The following is a 22,323-nucleotide window of genomic DNA, read 5'->3' as shown; positions in this document are numbered from 1 at the left end:
TAATTTTCTCATGAGTGTTACCATCAATGCCAAAGGGGGAGATTGTTTGCATATGCGCACTCCAATGAGATAGTGTAGGTGATTGAAGGTTTTGTCATTGATGGCAACCTTACAATCCTATGACACTGGCAAGGCATCACATCGGCACTAGCAAGATTAGACTCTACACTAGAACTCAAACCACCGGCATCGACAGTAAAAGGAAGCATACCGACACAGAGACCAACAGGATTCTTATTCTAATATATTTTGTTTATTATTGTAAAATCTTTAGAAGCCGACTTGGCAACATTGTATAATGACTCATATATATAAGAGATCATTGTAGGATATTTGATAAGAGAGATGGTAGAATGTAATAAGGCAAAATAAGGCAAACCTATTATGCAAATTATAGGTTAAGGGTTTATGTAAGAAACAGAGTAGAAACCGGTATTGGATCTAGCATTATAGATGCTATCTGAAGCAATACAAGATACTGGATTTATATAATCCATTTTTGTAAGTTAGTGAGACATTCATTTTGTATTTGAGTAGTGAGCTCTAGGCACTTGGCCTTCCGGCATGTGGAGGCCCCTCTTGTAGCAGTAATATTCTCTTATTGGCCAGTAAGTGAATATTGTGGGTCACAAATCCCACAGAGGTTTTTCTCACACCGGGTTTCCTCGTTAAAATATTGTGTTATGGTGTGCTTTTCATGTGGTTGCTTTTAATTCTATTTATTGCACTATTTCTTGCCTACCGGTACATTGTTATAATATGTTCTACATGTTTTAAGTTAATAAATTCAGCATACCAGTTAGATATTGATTCACCCCCCCCCCTCTCAGTATCTATGGGAATCCTAACAAAGTGTACTTAAGGAATTAAGTAAGACAAGAAGAGAACTCAAGAAGGTCAACCTTGTTGTAGCAGAAGAATAAGATCTCTTGAAGATATCCCTGGATGAGTCCAATCAAGTAATTTCTGACTTGAAACTCTAGTTGGAAGAAGCCAAGAGGATATGTGAAGTTACATCCTCTAATTTGATGAACAAGGAGAACATGCATCAAAATCTAGAAGAAGAAATTGTGAAGCTAAGAAAGGAGCTTGAAAAGAGTAAGGGTGAACTGAAAATGAGGAGCAAGCATGAGGGAAGTACTGAAGCCTTGGACAAGATGTTGAGAAAACAAAAGAAATCAAAGCATACCCGTGGCTAAGGATTTGAAGAAGGACAAAGTTCAAGCAACAAATACACATCTAGTGAGATACAATTCAATTCTTCAAGTTAAGGTGAAGAGAAGAAAACATTCACTGTAAGTAAAGATATTGGTAAGAAGACTTATGCAGAAGCTGCAAGAAACTGCCCCACAAACTGGTATGCTCAATCAATGAACTAGAGACTACACTCATTGTATCGAAATGTAGATCTTAGGAGAAAAGAAAAGTTTGATCATGAAGGGTTCACTAGAGTGAGAAACATGAAAGGAATACCCCTGGTGAGACAGATGTTTGCAGGATCAAAGGCAACCAAACTGGTATGTACTAAACTTTCATGGTTATTGTTATCGGTGTAACAAGTTTGGTCATAGAATTGGCGATGTAGATTGATGAACAAGCCCCCTATTAGTTTTGTAAGAAAAAATCCATTTAATGCACTCCAAGATATGAATGTTGTCTGTTATCAGTGTAATGGATTTTTTCATAAGAGTTTTGAATGTCAGAAAAGTAAACCGGTGTCCTACAATATTTTTAAAGATTCATCTTTTAATGTAAATGTGAAATGCTATAACTGTCAAGAATTTGAACATATTGAAAAGCATTGCAAGTATGGGAAAATCAAGAAGAAAAAGACAACTCCTAATTAAAAACTAATAGTTAAACTAGAACAAGAAGTTGCAGTAGACAAAATGAAAGAAGGAAAACCGGTTTGGGTTGAGAAGGAAAAGGACAAAGCAAAATGAAGTCTGATTGTGCAGATTGCTCTACATGTAGAAAGAAGAAACTTGTGGATTGTAGATAGTGGTTGTTCCAACCAAATGACCGGTGATAAAAATAAATTTATCAAGCTTGAAGATTGGAATGGAGGCTCTATAAGATTTGGAGATAATTCTTCAATCAAGATAAAAGGAGAAGGTACTCTGAATGTTGATGGCAACTTGAAAGCACAGGATGTATATTATGTGGAAGGCCTGAGGCACAATTTGCTAAGTGTGAGTCAGATGTGTGACAAAGGTTATAAATTCACTTTTGACTCTACCGGTTGTTAGATAAAGAAGGAGAGTATCGGTCAAGTTATTGTAGAAGGTAAGAGGACAGATGGAAATGTATACAATCTGAAAGAGTGTTTTGAATCCCAATGCATGTTGGGACAAGTGGATGAAATATGGTTATGGCACAGAATATTAGGCCACATAAATTTTGATAATCTAGTTACAGTAAGCAAAAAGGGTTGTGTGAGAAATATACCACCAATCATCAAACCAATAACAAAATTTTGTGAGGAATGTGTGAAAGGAAAGTAGACTAAGTTGAGCTTCAAGACAAATGAACACAACACGTCAAGACCACTTGAACTTGTACATACATATCTACGTGGTCTGACTAGGACAAGAGCTCTTGCTGGTGAGAGATAATTTATGCTTTTCATTGATGATGATTAAAGAATGACATGGGTCACCTTCCTATATGATAAATCACAAGCATTTGATAGAGTCAATATCTTCCGGAAGATGGTAGAGAAGGAAAGTGGGTGCAAGCTGAAATGCCTAAGATCAGACTGGGGTGGAGAGTTCACATCAAATGAGTTTGAAGATTACTATGAGAGACATGTAATCATAAGACAATACTCAGCGCCCAGGAAACTACAACAAATTGGCGTGGTAGAAAGGAAGAATAGGATAGTCAAGGAGATGGTCATAACCATGTTGAATGAGGCAAGCTTACCAGATATGCATTGGAAGGAAGTGGTTCATACTACAAAATATACTTTGTAATGAGTTCAATTAAGAACAAATACCAAGATGAGTCCTTATGAACTGTGGTATGACCATAAACTATCAGTCAAATACTTCAAAGTATTTGGAAGTAAATGTTTTATCAAGAGAGACATGGATGGTCTAGGTAGTTCTGATTCCAGGAGTGATCAAGGGATCTTCCTTGGTTACTCAACTCATAGTAACACCTACAAATGCTACAACAAAAGACTAATAAGAGTCATTGAGAGTGTTCATGTAAGAGTTGACGAGGACATGCATAAAGGAAGACAAGCACAAGTAAACCAGTATGATGATTTTGGTGATGAAGGTGAAGAAGCTCAATTAGACTGAACCAGAAGAAGCATCCAATAAGGTCCCTAACTAGTATGTGCAAAAAAATGACCCAAAATAGAAGATTTTAGGTAATAAGAGTGATGGTGTGTAGACAAGAAGAAGACTTGCCTAGAATGATGAACAAGTGAATTTTTGCCTCATGACTGAAATGGAACCTAAGACATTCAATGAGTACAACAAAAGTTAGAAATGGATGATTGCAATGGAAGAAGAGTTGTAGCAGATTGAGAAGAACATGAAGACTTGGGAATTAGTCCCTAGATTAGAAGACAAGAACATCATTGATACAAAATGGTTCTACTGGAACAAGATAAATGAAGAAGGTAAAATTCTTAGGCATAAAGATAGACTTGTGTGTAAGGGTTACTCTTAAGTAGAAGGTATTGATTTTGAGGAAGCATTTGCACCGGTAGCTAGACTAGAAGCAATTAGGATGTTTCTAGCTTTTTTAGCCTACAAGGGTTATAAGGTATATCAAATTGATGTAAAATCTTCCTTCCTCAATGTAGATTTGGAAGAATCAGTGTACATGGAGCAACCAGAAGGGTTTTTGTTACATGATGATGAAACCTTTGTGTTCTGGTTGAAAAAATTTATGTATGGTTTAAACCAGGCTCCTAGAGCATGGTATTCAAGGCTAGTTAAGTACCTGAAGGAGTAAAGATTCAAAAAGGGGAGCATTGACAATAATCTATACAACAAGGCTGATGGAAACCATGTGATCATTGTGGCTGGGTATGTAGATTACATTATTTTTGGAGGCAACAAGGACACTCTTTACAAAGATTTTGCTGATCAGATGTAGTTAGAGTTTGAGATGTCAATGCTTAGATAGTTGACATACTTTCTTGGTTTGAAGATATCTCATCTAGATAAGGGAATCTTCATCTCACAAACTAAGTATGCAAATGACATGCTAAATAATTTTCTAATCAAGGACTACAAACTAGTGAGTACCCCCATGGTGACCAGAAGCAAATTGAGTAAGAATGATGAGTCACCGGTAGTTGATCAAACCTTGTATAGATATATGATAGGTAGTTTATTGTATCTTACTATTTCTAGAGTAGATATAGTGCATTCAATGTGTATGGTGGCTAGATTTCAAGCAGCACCAAAGATGTCACATATGAATGCAGTTAACAAAATTTTTAGCTACCTATAGGTGACACTCAATTATAGATTATGGTAGCCTAAACAAGGGGATTTCATCTTGGGAGCATATACTGATCCTGATTGGGTAGGTTGCATTGATGACCAGAAGAGAACAAGTGGTGGTGCATTCTTCCTAGGTGACTAGTTGGTCTAATGGCACAAAAAAAAGGATTTAGTATCCCTATCCACTGCTGAAGTAGAATACATTGCTACAACCACATGGTACTCTCAAGTTCTCTAGATAAAGAAGATTCTCAAGGACATATAGGTGGACATCTCTGATCCTATTCCCATCCAGTGTGATAATCCAAGTGCCATCAACATATCAAAGAACCCAGTGATGCATTCAAGGACAAAGCATATAGCCATCAAGTATCATTTTCTCAGAGATAAGGTTGAAGGACAAGAAGTCATGATGGAATATGTCCCTACACAAGAATAAGTTGCAGACATCTTCACCAAACCATTACTGGTAAGAAGTTTTGATTACATGAGACACAAGTTGGGAGTTATGTCATCTGCCTCATACACTTAAGTTTGTAAGGAGATATATGGTTGAGGGGGAGTTCATAGCAGTATCTATATCTCTTGAACCACATGTTGATCATAGGGAGAGTTCAGGATTGTATGTCTTAGTATCAGTTGTAATCACAAAGATGATTTTTGACTATGGGGGAGTACCCACAGTCTAATGGGTTAAGTATGACTCAAAGGGGAAGAATATACTGGATAATAAAATACCCCAACCCTTTGTCATTGTGTAAAAGTGGGAGAAATCTATAGGTGTGGAGACTTGCAGTTGTGTTGACATCAATGCCAAAGGGGGACATTGTTGGCATTAGGTTGTCATTGATGTCAACCAGTATGGAATGGTCATTAGAGAGTAAGTAGTGGTGACCAACATGGGCAAAGTAAGTAGTGATGTCAAATGATATGAAGGATGGAGTGTGTAAGTAGAAAAAAAAAAAATGATTACCGGTACACATGAAGTGTAGAATCTATCGATAAGTAGGACCACTGGTAAGCCAACAAAGGATAACAGGGATATGATCACCGGTATACAAAGAGAATTTTAATGCAACTGGTAAATGGACTTAGTGAATGGACCAGTATGTTTCATGGCAGATCAACTTGATCCACCAACAAAGAATAGGTTAGCAGGAATAAAGGCCCACCGGTAAGATGAGTTGAACCGGTAGTGAATTTTGGTCGGTGAAGGATGTCAAACTGACATAGACATCTAAAGATTATACCAAATTGAATTTGTAGTCTAAGCATAGGTGGATTTCAACAAGGATGATAGGTGGATACCAAGTGGAAAGCACGTAAAGGTTGGTGATGTGTTCATCTATGTGGTACTTGATGAGTAGGTCAGCATTAATGGAGGGCCCACAGATCATGGGATGATGGCAGGATGTTACGGCTCAAGGGAGACAAAGTGGCAAGGTGATTGAACTAATCTTATAGGATGATCTAATCCTTCTACTCATTGTCTAAAGGAAACAACTGAGCCATTAATGGTGTTTGACAAAGCAACACCGTAAAGCATGTTGCAGGCATCTAAAAATAAAAAACATACATTGGAAGGTGAGGAGATGGTGGCGTTGATTGTTGTGATGTAGATCATTAATCCAGAAAAGAAGATCATATTAGATTTTATGTGGATTGAGTTGGTGGAGGAAAACCCTAGCATGTCATTGTTCGAATGTTGCCTTTGGCGAAAACTTTCACATATAAATATGTGAACTCGAGAATGAGAGGATTGATGCTAAGCGCTAGTGGTGAGAAGAGTGAGTGTCTAAGAAAGCAAAGAGAAGTTAGTTTGAGAAATATCTCACTAAAAATCAGAGCGTTTGAGTGTTAGTAGACTGAATCAATGAGAGGTTCTAACCAGCAGAGATAGAGTAACTAGTGAACTGTTATAGTCTTAAAAGTCAAGTGTATCAGTAGGGATTAAAAGGTCAGAAAGGAACCCAAGTGTAATACTATGCAAGGTGACATTCAAAGAAAGAGAAGAAAGGTAGAGAGTAACCGGTAAGTGATCAAAGAGAGTAATCTAATAATTGATAGTGGAAGAACCGATGAAATAGAGGAGGTTGATAACCGACAAACATCAGTTGATCAGGTGTTGCAAAACTCATTTGCAACAAGGTGCTATTATTGCATTAAATTGTATTTCATTTTATTAAACTGAGTTGTTGCTTGGTGCAAGGGTTGATTCTCCTTGGGTTGGTTCCCTCAATTATTGTAATCCATTTTTCTATTGTGAGGCTAGAGTAGAGCAGTAAAATCCAACAACATTTCTCACCGAGGTTTTTCCCATATTGGTTTTTTCTCGTACATCGAGTGTTGTCAGTTGTGATGAATAATGATGAATAGTTAGTACCAAATTGGTACTAAGAGGGGGGGTGAATCAATACAAACAAAAAAACTTTCCCTGAACCAGTTTGATTGCAAAGACTGCACTTAACTGGTAAACAGTAATACCGGTCTAAATCAAAGCACTACCAGTAACAACACAGTGACTATGAAACACACAAACCAGTAACACCTAGGTCAATTCAAGACCTAATACCTTATCACAACTTCACCCAAAGGCTTAAGAAAGTAATACATCAAAAATACTTATGACCATTGAATCAAATCGCATTACCACTTAACATAAAACACTAAACCATCACATGAAAAGCATTATGCATGACACACTGATATTTCATATGGAAACCCAACTGGGAAAACCATGGTGGGGATGAGTACCCACAAGCTATTCTTTGAACTCTTCTGATGTTCGCTTTGTTAGGAGCCTAGTCTAGTTAAAGAATTTTACAATAGGTTCTTCTATGAACTGATACTACTAGTGATCACTCGGTTAAGGGATGGCTAAATACCTGGTTAAAGGTTAGAACCTTGTTAAAGGTTACCTCGCAAGAGAATTGGAAGAACTCATTGAATTGAGTCACCCTGTTAAAGGAGTTAAACAAAATCCTATTAAAGCTACTTGGTTAAGGGATTTTCCAACTGCTGAAATTGTTAGAAGTCAACAGGTAATACACTGATCTGATAACAACACACAATGCCAAGACATATCCTCTTTAGTTCCTTTGCTTCTGCAATCACACTCTACAGGTATCAACACACTTCTCTGATCTTGCAAGAATCAAGTATCTCTTCACTTGGGTACACACATAGCATTTGCCAACAACTTCCAAATGAAAAACATCATCGACCTTATAGGAAATAGATAAGTCGGTAGCATAAACCCTAAACCCTAAACATTTAGGTTTAACAATTCAGTCGGTTCAATCCTAACTGTTAATCATACTACATTGAATACAACAGTCTTGAACAGATCTCAAGATGTTCTCCAACATTCATTCTTTGCCGCTTTAGGAAGTTGATAACCCATCACATGCTTTCCACCGTTTACAGAGACTTCGCACATTCCCAAGGTAGATAGGATTAATCTCCATGCAAGATCCTCAAGGAAATCCTTCACACATACAAGGCTGATGTGGCAAAATGATCTGATCTTCATTACAATGCTAACTTCATCACAAGATGTCATCAGTTGAATCACACAGGCTTGAAATGCATCAACTAGAAATCCTGAAGCTGAGACTACCAACCGGTAGTCATGCCAAATGAAACCTCAATACAAAACTTCCCGTATACCGGTTCTCATTCCAACATACCACTACACTTTTTCACATATACTAGTTCAAAATATCATACCGGTTCTCTTGCTAGTTTGGTTCAGAATATCATACCAGTTTGCTTGCCAGTTTGCTTACTTCAATATACCGTTTCACTCTTCAGCATATTGACATCAATGACAACATACAATATCATCATGTCATCAATCTCTGCACATATGCCAACAAGTTGTTCATTTGTGTGTTTGCCTTTTCTTGATATCCTCTCATATCTTATTGGTTTGATTTCTTAGTGCTTAGGTTGTTAACGGATACTCATAGCTTGGTTTAAAAAGTAAAGATTTCTTAGGAACCATTGATTCACCCCCTTTTAGTGGAATGTTGTGTTCAACATTAAGTTTTATGCTTTCAATAAGTGGTGTTGCACTATAGTTCAGTTTTGTTTTTAAGTTTCCTTGGGTATTGTTCCAACATAATTGGTTGCCTAGGTTGTATTTTTCCTATTTTCAATAAGTTTCCAAGGTTTTCAATCTGTTTAAGATACAAGGATCGAGAAGTTTAGCTGCTGTCACCCTCACTAGCTGATTGAGCATACACATATAATTTAGGATAGCAAGACTTGTGTCTTATTGTCACAAATCCTACATCCATATCCAATCAGTTAGGAAGAATGAAGCTTCTTTGATTCAACCCAGTGTAGTAAATAGCCCTCACTAAGCCTATCATGTGCATATTCACAACCCATGATAGTGAGGTCTCATACTTCACTATCATATTTTATAAACCTGCACATCAATAAACCTTGGAAGGGTTATTTTATGAGTTAAGTTGTTATTCAGTCATGTTTGTTGAGTGACTCTATGCCCAGTTTATGGACAAGGCTACTATTTTGATGTTTAGCAAGCAAACATCTAGCAAAAGTCACCAGAAATGTTACCAAAATTTTCACTCATTGTTCATTTTTGGTTTACTGTTTTGTCCTAGGAGCTAAATGATTCAAAGGAAAATTGCATTTACAAATATTTTCTACATTGCATTCATGAGTAGGAATGAAATAGACAATAAATTACAATTGTAATTTAGTGCATTTTTACAAATGTTTGAAACATAGAGAGATTCAACAAATCTTTTCTGAAAAATGCAATTTTATTGGATTAAATAATGTACTTGTTTCTCACAAAATCCATAAGACTATCCAATACTTGTTGAATGCTAATAAAGAAAATCTATACATGAGTAAATATATTGGAAAGTAAATGTGCATAGGAAGATAGGGACCAACCATTGCCTGAATGACTGGTAGCCTAGTAGGTTTTCCTTTTCTCTGTCTTCCTTCAACTCCTAGTATTCTCCTTAGCCCTATTGTTTCCCTAACACCTGCATCCAAGTGAAAAATGATGTTAGAACTATGAAAGTTATAAGAAATGACAAGTCTCTAGCATCATATGTACACTATACCCATACATGCATAAAGTTAACTCTATAAGAATTCAAAGATAAATGCACATCTTAGGTGTGCAAGAAGCCATCAAATCATCATGCAAACCCAAGATAGGAATTTTATTTCTAACATGTGTGTATTATGTGCAGATACAGGTGAGTCTTTTCATTTTTAGCATGTGGAGTAAAATATGGCTCCCACAAGGGTTGAGCCCAACGTTCCTCTTTAGAAGGTAGTGAGGAAAAGGTGTACTCTACAAATAACCATGTGAGAAAAGAAATGAATAATCAAGCATGTGAAATCAATGCATAGTTAGATCAAATTATAAACCTATTAAAGGGACAAGGATATATGTCATGAAACCTTTTAGTCTGATACAAGGGATTGTGATGATTAATGTTTGCAACTACAACTATTAAGCAACATGAGATGTATTAAAAGATAGACAAATGAATTTACTATTTTTCTGAAGGAAGGTGTGCTACTATAGAAGAAAAGTAGTCATGGTATAATCAAATACTAGTGGCAGTGTCATAACAGAGAGAAAACTTCATGATCACCTTAGTAAGAAAGAATGCAGATAAAGATGAATCAACATGTGAGGTTAGTGCATAGCCATAACATAGCAAGAAACTATTAAAGGGATATGATGTCAAGTCATGAAACTTTTTAGTTCAAAGTCAAAAGCTATAACTACTAATCAAAATATAGCCATCTCAGATTATTGTACAATGAATAACAAGAAAAGAAGGCACCAATTGTATTTGTCACTAAGATTATCTAGAACCAGTCCTTCTAGTCAATGAAACAATCTGATGTAGGTACCATAGTGCCAAACTCATTGATTGTGATGAAAGTCCGAGATCCTTAAGGAGATTATCCATCATCCAGAAGTCCTAGTTCTAGATAGTCTCAAACTTGATCAACAACTCTATGATCAGCTTAGATATTATATCCAAGAATCAGTTAACGAGGAAAAATAGTGCATGAGTCAAAATGTAGACTATGGACAAATGTGGAGTTTTAATCAAAAATGCTAGTTAGGAATGGATCTTGTAGCTAAAGTGATAAATAAGTGCTGAAAATAGAGAGAAGCCAATAATTTTTCACAATGGATAGATTGTAACAGTCATGGGCAAACAATGAAATTAGACTTAAAGGATAAGGACAAGAGAAAGGCCCTAGATGGCTATTGAAGTCACCAAATCATTACAAAGACAACCATCATGAACAATTATAGTGTAGTCATAAAGGATATCAAAATGAAGGCACCATGATAAGAGAAAATATAGTAAGACTAAAAGATAGTCATGTTAAAAGATAGATATAAATTGCATACAACCCTTATGTTATTGAAATAAGAGAAGTAGTTGTAGTCACTAACTCTGACATAGTAGTGAGCTTCAATCAACACTCCCAGCATAAATTTTTTGTCTCAGACATACCAATGAATATTTCATGAAGATGATGAATACTAAGAGGGGGGGGGGTGAATTAGTATGCCAAAAATCTTAAACAGACTCTTAAGCAGTTTAACTACAAACCAGTTTAGCAGATTAAACAATAAACTGATTAAAACATAAACAAGACAAATAGAAAATAAATAATTCACCCACATAAGTACAATCACCATAAAACAAGATGTTTTGACGTGGAAACCCAAATAGGAAAAACCACGGTGAGTAAAACTCACAAGTGAACAATCTGCAAAATAGTAACCAGATCGATTAAGGCCTTACAATGTTCTTCACCAGAACAGATCCTGTTAGGAATCCAGACCTTTGTTAGGAGATAAGTCCTACTAAAGACTACCTTGTTAGAGGATTTTAGATTCACAACTGTGAACCACCTTGTTAGAGGATTTACAATAGGCTTGGCTGGGCCTACCTAGTTAAGGGTTTCAGACTTGTCAAAGATATTAGTAAATGATCTAGATAGTAGCACAAAATGCTTGATTAGATCCTTGGCAGCTCCTTGTTAATGCATTCCAGCATTACTTCAATCTTCTATATTTCACACTTTCTATCTCTTTTATGTGAGACCTTTTCTTGCATAGACCTTATCTTCGTTCACACACTTCAACATTTCAAAACCCTAGACATGATGGCCTCATATCAGAACTTGATTTCATGTCGGTCCAATAAGATTAGACTACAATTTCCTAGGTACAGTGCATCTAGACACATTTGGTAACATGACACAGAAACACCGCCAAAGTTTCAGTGGATGATAACTCATCACAAATTACAATTATACTAGTTAACAAAGTATACCGATTACTGATTGACAAGTGAAGACTGGAAAATTGGAACATAGTGTTCCAATCAAAAGATTAACTGTCACTTGGGGTCTCCATTCCACTTTGAGATATTCATACCGCTTGGGGTCTTTGGTCATGCTTTGACTGGTAAGCATCTTTTTGTAAAACACAAATAGTCTTCAACAAACAAAGACTATATATTTAATGACATGCAATACCGATTGGAACAACTACCGGTTGAGAATAACACATACATTAATAAGTGTTTATCCATCAATGACAGTCACAACTAATTATCATCAAAATACCAACAATCTCCCCTTTTGGCATTGATGGCAACACTTAGGAAAATATTGACATCTAAGTGCTTAAAAAACAAAAAAAAATGTCGTAATCAAAATTAATCCCCCTAAGCATATACACTACTCCCTTTGCAAAAATTACGAGTATGAAATTGCAATGCTCACCAAAATTTTAATATACACTACTCCCCCTTTGCCAACAATGACAAAGTAATACAAAATATTCCCCTTTTTGCATAATATAAAAATAGAGTATGTGTTCATGACGATAAAGAGTAAAACTTTTCAAAAAGAGACTTAAAGATTTGCAAAAAGTTTTTCATGTCTGAGGACCATGACTCAAGAAGTGAGGCAGCAATTTCACTCTTGGTCTTCAGCTGGAAGGCTAATTCTTCCATTGTGATTCTTATCTCCTGTGTCACATTAATAGCTTCCAAGTTCAGGAAGCACTTCTGAAGAACCTGCAATTTTGGCAATAGGAGCAACTGGAGCTCTTGCAGATCTCGAGTTTGATTGCAAATTTCTGAGTCAATCTTCGCAATTTGATGCTTGTGAGTATGAACAATTTGTCCATATAATATGAATAGATCATAGGGCAGTTTGAATTTGCCGATATATTTCTGTAATTCTGATTGGAGTTGAGTTTTTTGTTTGAGAGCATCTTCACAAAATAGGTGAGGTTGACAGATTTTACTCAAAAGTAGGTTACCTTCACCCATGGCTAAACTTATATCACCTTTTTGCTTAAGCAGTTGTGCCCTGTCTTTATCCATTTATTTTATTAAGGCAACTATGAGGGCCTTTTCATGATTTTTCTTTGCAGTGGCTTGGGTGACATCTTCCAAACATTGTACCTGGTCATCTACTATTGTGCAAAGAAGTTTGAGCTTGGCCAGCGAGAAATCGGTACTCGGGAGGTTATTACTAGGGATTAGACTGGAAAGGGTGTTAACAACAAATTGAGTGACATCCTGCTCCTTTATTTTCCTCAGGTCTTCCAATCTCTCCTGTGCTAGTTGAATGCTCTGTAGTAGCTCAGTCTCATCAACTGATTGAGTCAGACAGGCAAGAGTCAAATCGGTGTGACCAGTGGAATGAACCTTCTTGGCTTGATCTTCGGTTTTCTTTGGAGTCTGTCCTCCTTCCTTTGCCTTGATCTCCACTTGTCTTTTCTTCTCCTCTTCTTCTTTTTCTAGAGCTACCTTGGCAGCCTTCACTTTCTCCTCTTCCAATCTCCTTTTCTCCTCTTCTTTCTTGCACTCTTTTTCTTTCTTTTTCTCCTCTTCCTTCTTCTTCTCTTCTTCCTTCTTCTTCTCTTTTTCCTTATTCTTCTCTTCTTCCTGTCTTTCTTTCTCCACTTTCTCTCTCTCTTCTTTTTCTTTCTCCATTTTCTCTTTTTCTTGTTTTTCTTTATCAAGAGTGATATTCTCAATGTCCAATGCATCAACATCAATGGGTTCATTTTTTTCTGCCATTCTTTCACTCAGACTGTTAAGGACTTCATCCAGTTTGGCTATGGATATGTCAGGTTCTTGCTTAGCTTGCTGATTAGCTTCGGATACTTGTTGCATTTTGACAGAAGCTTTAACTTATAAATGGGTGTCTTTTTCCAATTCAAAAGCTTTTCCTCCGAGTAGCTGAAGTCTTCTTCTTCAGATGAAGAAAACTCCTTTGTATTTGTCAATAATCTCAAACAATTTTAAGTTAGAGGCATTTGGAAAATATTGAGAAAAAACTTTCTCCCTGATGTCTTGATCTTTTTCAATGGCAATGCGCCATTTTTTGTCCAAATAATCATATAAAGATTTAGAAGTAACTGGTTTAATTTCAGAAGGTGAACAATCATTAATACATAAATATTTAATAAGTTCTTGTTCAACATCCTCCTTTTCACTATCATTGAAATCATCAAAATATTCTTTTAAATCATCAACAACTTTTCTTCTAATATTCTTTATGGTCCTTTGACAATGTGTCATAAGTTTGTAAGAGGAAATATCTAAATTTATCGGTGTAGAGGTTGTTGGTACATTACCGGTTGACTTCATCTTCTTGCTTGATTGCCTTGTCTTCTTCATTTCTACCTCTGGTTCAGTACCTTCTAAATCCGGTGAGTTATTCTTCATTTTCCTCTTTCTTTTGAATACCTTTGCCGAAATAACCTCTGGTTTCTTTTTGGCTGGTGACCTTTTGGTCACTTTAGGACTGGCAATAGATGTTACTGGTGCCAATGCTGATGACACTGCTTTACCCATTTTCTGCTTCGATACCTCAATAGGTTTGATCCTATCTAAGTAAGTATCGATCCTCATCTTCTTGGGATCTAGTGGTGAAGAAAATAGGGTAGACGCATACCCTGTCAGTATATCATTTACCACTTCATACCCGATAGGCCCAACTACATCTTCTCTGGGTTCGACCGCTTCCATTATGCAGTGACTTGTTTTGATGGTGAAACATATGTCATCTTCATATTTCTTAACCATATCATCCGATATTCTAATTCTCTAGTTCATCTTTAGTTTGAACTCATCAAAATATTTGTTCAGAGTCTCAGGATATGCAGTTCCTACTACTTGTAGACTCTCCTTTATTTGTCTAGAAACTAGTAGGTCAGTTGACCATTAAATACCACCAACTCCAGGAAAATATCCTTGAAATTAGAAAAATAAACCGACAAGTAGTTGACCAAACTTAAACCTCTGGGTTTTGTCCGATTTGATCGACTTCAGGTTATCTATGAGTTGGTTTTGCATACTATATATGGTGAAAATGGATAACAATAATAACAATATTGAAAGGCTAAATGAATTCAACCATAAAACCCTAGCCTAACAACAACAAAGATCCACCATAACATATGAAGATTACCTAAGAAAATGCAAATCAAATGAAATCACAAAGATTATACCATCAAATATCCAATAGGGTTTCGATCTCCATTCTTCCTATCTCCATTGATCTTGCTTGATATATTTGCTCTCAGATTTTATGTGCACAAGAGCTCAACAAAGAATGGAATGTGGTTGCTAGTAGGATCGTAGTGTAGTCAAGTGCGTAAAAGATGATTAGAATACATAGAACGATTAGGGTTTGATAATGAAGGAAGCATCTCCTTATATAGAAGACACTATATGAAATGGAGGGATAAGATTGAGAGGTGTAAAAGAAGGTCGGCTATGATTAGACGGTAGGTAAAAGAAATAATAAAATAATGAGAGGGTAGGTAGTGTATGAATTAAGAGATGAATGACATGTGTCATGGGTAGAAAAGGTTAATGAATTAATTAAATAAATAAAGATTTATATAATTAATAGAAGAAGTGGGATAATTAAATAAATAAAATATTTATTTAATTTAGGAAAAGGATCATTTAAATAAATAAATGTATTTATTTAAATGAGAAATAAGGCTAGAAGAGGATAAATGAATTAATTAAATAAATAAAGATTTATTTAATTAATAGAAGAATTAATCTTAGATAATTAAATAAATAAAATATTTATTTAATTAGACAGGACAATTTTGGGTGTCTACATTTTGCCCCTCTTTGAGACAATGCGGCTTGTCGCGTTGTTTCAAAGAAGATTAGATGAACTGATACAAAGTTGCCCCAAGATGGGAATGATATGCCCCCTTGAGAGATTGGATGAAAATGTTTGAAAAGATTGCAGACAATCTCTCGATAAGAAAGAGAGGCTAGAATGGACTGACTGGATAAAGTGACAGAGTCATGGAATAATGAAGACTAACTTGGGAAACGAGGGCTAGGGCAATCTATAAGATAGACCATGAGGGAAATACATCCTCATTGTCATCTACACCTCCAAGAGATTAGAGTGCAGAGAGAGAAAAGAGCAATAGCAGTCAGCAGCGATGGCTTTGGTTCACATATTTGATCGCGTTCGTCGATTTCAGAGGCCAGCAGAGGCAGGAGAGCCAGTAAGTACCACAAAACCTCCTCGTACTTTTTTACATTTATTGTTGTCATTAATGCATACTAGGTAATGTAATAAATGCGTGTTTATGTTAGGAAAACGTGTTTGTGTCCAAAAATGTGAATTTGTGTCTTCTAGGTCAAATCGGTAGTTCTGTGATGAACATACACTGTCGATTGGATAAGCTGCTGAGAGGATACACTCAAGCAAATCCTCTAGGGAAGACTAGGATAACAGATAGGGCTAGGATTGACAATTCTGTGATAGAACATACGTTGCCAATTAGGAAACTACTCAAGAGGATTCACTCAAGCAGAGGCCCTAGGATAAGATAGATCAAGGCACTTTGTGATGAACAGTGAGTACCAAGATATAGTACTTTGTGATGAATAGGGAGTACTAAAATATGAGTAGCACTTTGTGATGAACAGTGAGTGCAAATGTGAGCAGCACTTTGTGATGAACAGGGAGTGCCAAACACATAGTACTTTGTGATGAATAGGGAGTACCACTAGGATAGAAGCAATAGTTTGTGATGAACAGTGAGTGTCACTAGGACTAAGATGATTTATTTGTGTGACTGCAGGAGTATTTGCCTATGCTGGAGTCACGGGAGAGATTCCCATCGACTCAGAGGTTGTGACCTGAGCTAACATTCGAGGACCGAGCTGCTATTGAGGTTATGGGTCTGAGATACATTTTGTATGTGCCTGAGTTTTGGGCGAACATGGGATTGCTGACTGCACTGGCAAAGAGGTGGCACTGTGAGACTTGCGCTTTTCATTTGCTGATGGGGGAGATGACAGTCACCCTGGAGGATGTATATAGGATTTTGCAGATACCGATCGACGGGGAGCTGATTTCGTACGATCAAGATGGAGACAGTGATGCCCTTAGACGAGTGTTCTAGTATCTGGGACTAGAGATGAGGGTGGGACACGTGGCATGGGATACCATGACATGGACAGGATTAGCACTACAAGTAGTATTGGCAGGAGTGATCAGTGGGTTCCCCTGTCCGGATAGGGCGACACAAGGGGTGGCTACAGAGGACATAGGGGCCAGATATGCCTATGCTCTACAGGCTAGGAAGGAGATTTCCTACTGGTGGGACCTCTATTATGGTGTAGTGCCAGCGGATTAGCGGGCAAGGAGCTTCCATAGACCATCGCGGACATCGACAACTGCAAGAGGGAGCCAGAGGAGATAGGCATCTAGTGGTGGGGTTATGGGTCCTCCACCACCACTAGATAGAGGGGATAGGAGGGATGATCCTGGGGTGGGTCCTTCAGGGACTCAGACTCCATCGAGGCCAGGCGGCTCCGAGGGAGGGAGTTCATCATAGCCATAGAGGGCTCCCTATGTATCAGTATTGTACCATTTTTGTATGATGATGTAGACACCTTCGGGTGATTGTAGCCATATGATTTTTGACATCATTGTATCATGACACTTTATATATATATATGAGATGATTCATCTTTGCGACAACTATATGCATGCGTACCTATGTGATGAGATGTTTCATGATGTATGCTTATTATATGGATGCAAATATGTATATGATGCAATGCAATATTTTTGTTCTTTTATGTTTTATATGTGTATGCATGATGCAAATGTGAATGTATGTAATGCAGATGAATATGATAATGCAAATGTAAATTGTGCTAACATGTGTTGTGTGTAGGATGTGATGCAGTTGTGATATCTATATGTATGTATGAAATGCTTATATGTGGTAATGCAGGTGCAACTACATGAAATGCAAATGTTTTTGGTGTGTCATTATACTCAGTCATGTGATAGCAGGCTATGTGGACTCAAGAAGGACAATGGAAGTCAATCAAGAAAGGGGGATGAAAGATATAAGATATGAAAGTGAAAGAGCTTCTTGTGCATTATCATCATTGAGCTTTATTATGGCAAGTAGGTTATGACAATTGAGGCATATGTTTGACACAGAAAGTCATTGTACCTATTTGCATGGAGATAAGACAGTCACAAACAAGGAATGCCCCAGTTCATACTAGACTCACAGTGTCCTCATATCCTTGGATAGGTCATAGCATTACTAAGAGACAATCCACTGACAACAAATACAAATAGGTGATGATACCCCATCCTCGCCTTTCTAGTCAAAGACATCCTGAAGATAGAATCTCTAGTCAAAGACATCCTGGAAAAGCTAAAAGACATGTCACCAAAAGATAAAAATCAAAATAACACCAAGACTCGACACCAACATCCACTGTAGTCCTCAAGTTTAGTGTCTCTTGTCACTTGTATAAGTCTTATTTGATTGTGGTCACAATGTTTACTTTCACAAAAAGGATAGATAGCACGAAACCATATGTTGTCTGAGTTTGTTGAAAGATTTGATTTGTTGAAGCCCATTGTTGCTGTTGTGTCTCATCTGAAACTGACTGAATCCATGAAACTGATACTTTATTGTGGAGAAGATGAAACTTTATTGCGGATTTGTGAAGCAAATGTTGCTTTATTGCGGATTGTGCATGGATAGATTGAAGGAAGCTGGAAGAAACTTTACTCCTCGAAACATGTGATGTTCTCAGTTCCACACCCATTACTAGACGTAGGATTTTGCCTTAGCCACAGATAGGATCTGATTTATTATGGATGGAAAGGGATGAAAAGGAAGGTTTATTATGAATGGCTAACCAATCTTAGGGAGATCAATAACAAGCCATGATGAGAATGGGTAAGTTTATTATGGATGAATTGGTCGTGAGTGTGTGCAAAGTGAAGTGATGAAAGAGAATCCTGAAGGAGGGAGGAGCAATGTCTCTATGCATGGTGCTGGTGACCCAATTTTCACCATGGTACTTGCCCAGGGCACCACCGAAGTGGTTTTCACCGTTGGATGAAATTATTTCTCTTTACTTTTTTGATTTTTCAATGTTTTTTGTGTCACAAGGCACCTGTTTGCCAGGTTTTCACCAAGTAACGATTTTTTTTGTTTTATAATTGTTTTTTGTATTTTTGAAATTTTTGATTTTTTTGTATTTTTGAATTAGGATATTCCAAAGAGCTATGTGCAGAACCTGCGAAGGTGCATGTCGTTGATAGGATCCTCCAAAGGTTCACCTTCTATAGTTGAGAGCTGATATGCACCAGATCCATATGCTGCTATAATAATGTAGGGACCAAGCCAGTTTGGTTCAAACTTTCTCTTCTTCTCTCTGTCTTGCTGATTTTTAGGATTTTCTTTGAGAACTTAGTCACCCACCTCAAATGTGCGAGGCTTTATCTTATGATTGTAGTTGCGTCGCTCCTTGACTGAATGATGTGTAGCTTGAGTGATTGTCTTCCTTGATAAAGGAACTGAGAGAGAATTACTAGTGTGTGGACTACATAGGCCTGTATGCGTGTCACCTAAAGAAGTTTGGGCATCCCTAATAACAAAGTCCTTCGAGGAAGTTCCATTAAAGGTCGATGATGTATTGCCAGAAGGGAATATATGTATGGAACAAGCGGATGATTGATGAAGGCTTATGATTGCGAAAAGAAGTGAAAGTAGGATAGCATGATGGAGACTTAGGATCAACAAGTATGCATTTTGACTTGAAAATGTAGAACTTTTGCCCCAGTTATTTTGGTATAAGGGGAGATCAACTCTTGTTCTTTTTCTTTCATAGTATTTTTATCCTTGACTTTGATTTTTGCAGAGTCCAATAGCTTTTGATTTTGATTGGGACTAAAGAACTTTTCTTTATTTTTGACTTTTAAATTTTTCTTTTCAAAGCTTGATTCTTGATCCCCAATGACTAAGGGCTTTTGTGATTCTTGTTGATCCAAGTTTGGGAGAGGAGTGGAGATGGAATGAGTGGATGAAATGGTAAGGCTATGTGAGTTCTCAAGAGGGCCAGTGATACGCTCAATAGATTCTTCACTGGAACCACTCTTAGGACTATTGATATCAAGAGGTGCTTGCACCACTAGAGGAGATTTTCATTCAGACTTAGTAGCCACAACACTAGGTGGTTCACACCCTATTCCTTGCAAATTGTTTATAGATTGTTCCTATAGATTGAATGTCTTAGGAGACAATGAGAGTTGATCAACATGAAATATATACTCACCACATCCCATGTCTTTAAACTTGAACTTTTCTTTGATCTCTGCTTGTTTTGATGTAAAAGCTTTCAAGGATTCTGGATCCACATATGCTAATGAAGGAATAGCTTCTTGATTGACTGGGATTGTTATTTCTGACTGAGGTTGCAGATTGTTGCAATATATGAATGGATTTGGATCCGCTTTGATGGTCACTTCAACTCCATTGTGTGGAAACTTGATACATCGATGATATGTAGATGGTACTGCGCTCATCTCATGAATCCAAGGACGTCCTAGCAATATGTTGTATGTGAGATCCAGGTCTAGGACTTGACAAACCACATCCTTTGTAACTGGCCCAACTCTGAGAGGTAAGGTGATTGTACCCTTGGATGAACGCTCTTCATCATCATATGCTTTGATAGTAATTTTGTTTGTAGAATTCACAGCTTTGTCGGAATATCCCAATTGTTTAATAGTGTTCAATGTACAAATGTTTAGACCTGCTCCTCCATCTATTAGGACTCATTTGATTCTATGTTTGTGTATGAAGGCTTCAATGTTTAAAGGTGCATTATGTGGCAGACTTACGGAGGCATCATCGGCTTCTGTGAATGTAAGGGAGTGTTTAATGGAAAGGTATCCAACCATGGCTTGAAATTGGTCCACGTTCAGATCAGTAGGAACAACAGTTTCTCTCAAGATTTTGTAAAGAATGGATTTATGTGTGGGGGATATGTGCAAGAGTTCAAGTATGGAGATGAGCACGGGTGTCTTCCCTAACTGTTCTACAAGGTCATACTCAGGTTTGGTTGATGAGGAAGTGGTGTTCTTGGCTGGAGCACCTTGCAAAGTGATTTTACCTCGACGAGTTGTGACATGACATTCAGAGGTAGGTTTGGAAGAAGATCCAACACCTTTTAGGACAATCCTGGGTCTCCGGGTATAATTCTCAGATGTTTTGTCCTTGATGATAATGGTAGAGACATAATTGTCCATCGAGATGTGATTGATAGTTGAATCATAGTTGTAGGATGCTCTGGTATAGTTGGTTTGATCCTCTATAGCTTTAGCTTTTCCTTTGTCATGCTTTGGGAATGGTTCATTAAACATTTCATGTTCTTGATTGGATGAGTGTCCTTCAATCTCAATGTCACCTCTATCAATGAGATCTTGTATGATGTTCTTCAGTCGATGAAAATTTCCTATTTTATGACCTTTGCTCTTATGAAACTCACAATACTCATCATCATTCCACCAATTTGGTTTAACCTTTGGTTCATATGGAGGAAAATATGGAATTGTGATTACTTTGTTTGCCACTAGCTTCTTGAAAACTGACTCAAGTGGTTCTCCCAATGGAGTATACTTCCTTCGTGATTTAGAAGTTGTTTGAGTATTCACCTGATTTGATCCAAAAAAAATGAATTTGGGTCGCACTATATTGGCATCAACAACACCATCATTGACTGTGTTCTTGTTTTTATTCCAAAATCTTGGCTTGTCTTTTCCTTTAAAATCATCTTTGTTTTCCTTGAATATCTTAATGACTCCTTGTTCAATTAGGACCTTTTCTATCGCTAAGCCTTTTTCAATGACGTCCTTAAAGGTGGACAAACAAGCTTTTCTTAAATCATAACCAATGTCTTTGTTAACATTCTGGGTGAACATCTCTACCATTTGTTTTTGTGGAATTTCACAAGAGCATCTGCTGGCTAGATTCCTCCATCTTTGTAAAAATGATGAAAAAGACTCTCCATCTTTTTGCTTGGTGTTGCACAAAGTAGTGACTGATATGTCTGTCTCTATGTTGTAGGAGAAATGTTGGATAAATGCCTCTGCTAAGTCTCCCCATGACTTAATACCAGGTGGGAGTTGGGAGAACCATTCCATAGCTTGATCACCTAGGCTTTGTGGGAATAATCTCATCAAATATGTCTCTTCTACTGCTACCTTAATGCAAGCTATGAAAAACTGTCTTATGTGTGCCTTAGGATCCCCTTTGCCTCTTTACTTATCAAACTTAGGTGTCACAAAGTGTGTAGGAAATGGAGGCATTGGAATGCTCTTGTCAAATGGATAAGGACATATGTCTCTCATTGTGTATGTTGGCTTTGGTGTATTTATGTCCTCCATTTTCTTTTGTAAGTCCCTGATTTGTTGCTCCAAATTGCTCTTAGGT

Source organism: Cryptomeria japonica, chromosome 10 (assembly GCF_030272615.1).
Source record: "Cryptomeria japonica chromosome 10, Sugi_1.0, whole genome shotgun sequence".
NCBI lineage: Eukaryota > Viridiplantae > Streptophyta > Pinopsida > Cupressales > Cupressaceae > Cryptomeria > Cryptomeria japonica.
This window is presented reverse-complemented; position numbering follows the sequence as displayed.